Consider the following 4,072-nt stretch of genomic DNA (forward strand, 5'->3'; position numbering starts at 1 on the left):
GTAGTAATGCCAAAAAATAATAATGAAATCTGATTCTAATCAAGCCTTCAGGTCTAATTATCAGTTTATAGTTAATAAAAAGGAAAGAGGAAAATGTAAAATCACCACAAGTGCAATTAGCCCAATTCAAACTGGAAACTCTAGATCATAAATGACCTGATTTTGCAATAATTTAATTATGTGAAAAATGAGGATGAACTAAAGATAGCAAGAAATCTTAAAAGAAATATCAAGCAGTTGAAATATGTGGAATTGATTTGAACACTGATTCAAATAAAATGTTTAACTGTGGCAATAGAAAAAATTTGAAGTCTCTGGATTCTTGATATTTAAGTCTTGCTTTTTTTGGTGTGATAATAGCATTGTTGGTATATTTTTTAAAGGAACAAATTTAGAGATACATACTAAAAGATTTGTCAATGAAATAGCATGGCATGAAACAAAATGGAGCTCTTGGAAATTAAAAACAAGACAGTAGGAATGAAAGAAAAAGTGAAGATATCTTCCAGATTTTGCAGAGCAAAAATCCCCAGAAATGAAAAATTGAGGTGTTTTTTTAAAAAATAAAAATAAAAAAAAAACACATTACAGGAAACGCAACATCCAAATATTAGGAATTCCACAAAGAAAACTCACAGGAGGAAATAACCAAGGAAATTATTCAACAAAAATTCCTAGAACTGAAGGACTTGAGTCCTCTGTCCAGCTCAACAGATAAAATTCAAACACACAGAGCATAGCTCTTTGAGATTTCACAACGTTGTTCCCCATTGTTCTGAAATTGTTTGGAAATACTACAAGATTCCAAAGAGGAAAGTTCACAAACAAAGAATCAGGAATAAAAATGAATTGAAACTCTCAAAACGTGGAGAGCTGGAAGACAAATGGAACAATATATTCAGAGCTCTGAAAGAAAAGTATTTACAACCAAGAATTTGGAATTACTATACACCCTTTCTCAGGAAATATTGGAAGATATGCTCCACGAAAATAGAAAGAGAAGGACGTGGCGTCCAGAAAGCAGGAGTGTCCACACGCTAGGCCGCCAAAGGGAATTCCCAGATTGATGGTGAAGGGAGATCCCATGATGACTGCTGTGTACCAGATATAGAGGATAATCAATCAGATGCCTCTCCATGAGGACAAAAGGAGAACCTAGTTTAGGAAGATGAAAGTGATAGAGCATCTGATGGGAGTGACCATATTGAAAATGATTCAGACAACTGACAGAGTTTGGTGTTAAATTAGTGATAACTACTAAGAAAAGTAAGTCATCAAAAAGGACACATTTATTGTCCCCTTTCAGTACAGACTGTATTTCAAAGTAATCAAATAGCAGATAAGAGAAAGTTCGTACTGATAGAATTTCAGATAATAAATGCAGAAGAAATATTGGCATTTAAAAATCACCATTTTAAATACCTGGTGAGGTAGTTGATATGGGCAATAATCGTCAGTGGCTGCTAAAAGTATTAGGTGGAAGGTAGTACGATTGTTAATTTTACATGTCAACTTGACTGGGCTGCAAGGTACCCAGATACTTGGTTAACCATTATTCTGGGGGAGTCTGTGAGGACTCAGAATGAGATTAACTGTTTCAGAATGAGATTGACATTTGAATTGATAGACTGAATAAAGCAGATTGTCCTTCCTAATGTGGGTTGCCTTCATCCAAACAGTTGAAGGCCTGTATAAAACCAAAAAATGACTCTTAGGTAAGAGGAAACTCCTCCTGCCTTACTGCCTCGAGCTGAGATATTGGTCTTTCTTGCCTTCAGACTTGAACTGAAACTTTGACTCTTCTGTCTCAAGCCTGTTGGCTTTCAGAGTAGAACTTCCACCATCAGCTCTGCTGGTTCTGAGGCCTTCAGACTCAGAATGGAACTGTACCATCAGCTCTCCTAGGTCTTCAGCTTGTTGACTGTAGATCTTGGGACTTCTCAACCTCCATAGCCACGTGAGCCAATTTCTTATAATCTCTATCTATCCTATTGGTTCTATTTCTCTTAAGGACCCCAACTAAAACAGGTAGAGAGGGAATTTTATTAATGGAAGGATCAAACAGATATCACCTGCATCCACTGATCAATTTTAGTATATCTAAAACTGGGATGCCAGATATCATGTACTTTAAAATGTGATGTAATAAGAATTACTCAGCACAGATTGTCTTAGTTTGGCTTGTTCAAGAAGTAGGCTTAGAAAGACGGATTCAAGTACAAGGCATTTATTTGGGGAGTGATCCCAGGAAGTGCCATTAGTGGAGTGTGAAAGCACTACAGGACCAGGAAAGAAGTCAATAAAGCAGCCACTGTGAGCAACTGAAGCTTAACCTTACCAGGGAACTCTGAGAAACTGTTGAATGTGTGCTTCAGAGTATATTTCCTGAGAGGACACAGCTGGGGGATTTATACAACTTCCTTTGGTCATTATTTAAGGATTACTCCCAGGGGTGTTCATTCCCTGGTATTTTGGATTGCAGTGCCCACAGGTAGAGAGGACACTGGTCACAAAGAAAGTGATGGAGGTATATACACAGGTGGAAGTCAGAATGGCATGCTCCACGATAGTAGGAGCTGCGGGAATATGGATGGGGCACCATATGTGTTTGCTATAAACACTTATGAAGTATTCTTTTTTAAAAAACAAAAAAGCATTGGTGGATTTCTGTACTCTTTCTTTTTTATGTAAGAGAATGCTTCTTTATAAAAAGAGAAAAATAATAAAGAATTCCATGAAGAAAACTACAACACACACACACACACACACACACACACCCCAAAGAAAGAAAGAATCTATCTCCAGAGGAAATATATCATGCTGAAAAGCAAGGATGATAATAGTTTTGCTACATGACTCAGCTCTAAATCACACAGACTTAGTCATAATACTGTAAACTATGAATATAAATCGTAACAAAATTGCAATATGACTCAATGGAGAGATTGAAGGGATGAAAGGAGTGTGTGTGTGTGTGTGTGTGTGTGTGTGTGTGTGTGATGTTGATAAGAGGGTAAAGAGGGATAAATCCTTATTTTCCATAGTAAGAAACCAATAGATATTGCCTAAAATATAAAGATCAATAATAGCAATACACCCAAAATTTCAAGATATGGAGATATATAACAAGCAAATTAGCCTAAAATTTAAGAGTGGTTGCCTCTAGGGAAGGAAAATTGGGGCAGAAGGAAAAGATGACCAAGGCTTTGCTCTTTGTCTTAAAATTCCTTTTAGAATTATTTGACTCTATTTGGATATATAATTTTAGTACACACACACGAAAAACTTTTTTTTAAAGAGTGAATTAGAAGTCATGTGATGTGTGCATGTGCGAGCAACCCTTAAGTTGTTTGGCTTCAAGATGGAGCAGGCAAATGAGACATAGCTGTAGAAAAATACAGAATCAAGGTAGAGTATTTTAAAAGGAAAAGAGAATCTCAAGCAAATTGTGTGCTGACGAGAATGATCCAACAGGGAGCGAGAGGGTGATAGATGGATGGAGATCCTTAAGGATTGGAATCCAGAGGACAAGTGAAGATGGGCCTTTGATGGAAGGCAGGTAATTCATGAAAAATAAAGTAAAAGAAGACGAATACAGATGCCAGCCCATTTGTATAGGTAGTGAGAGGATGAAGGTTATTTTCTCATTTAAGTACAAGGCAAGACCATTAGTGAGAGAGAGCCACACAGTGAGAGCTACTGCTCTAAATAACATGGGCATTCCTAAGTATCTATAACTAAGTAAGCTTAGGTACTGATACACTCTTCCCTCACAATTTGACTGTATATTCCAAAAGTCATTAAAACTGAAAAGACCAAATATTTTACACTAAACTGAGGAGCTATAAAAATTAGGAAACATAGAGCAAAATGTATTTTAATCCTTCAGGTGCACAGGTATTCTCAGTAAGGTGGTAATAGTTAAGTAAATAAGATTGATAATGTCAGTCACTTACCTTGGTAATATTGGAGCATTCATCTCACAAGTTCATCTAGGATAAACAGAATTCAAAAGATGCCTCACACATCAGAGGTAAATAAATGGTCACCAAGACTGCATTCACCCCCCATA

This window comes from Pteropus alecto, unplaced genomic scaffold (assembly GCF_000325575.1).
Source record: "Pteropus alecto unplaced genomic scaffold, ASM32557v1 scaffold5, whole genome shotgun sequence".
Taxonomy (NCBI): domain Eukaryota; kingdom Metazoa; phylum Chordata; class Mammalia; order Chiroptera; family Pteropodidae; genus Pteropus; species Pteropus alecto.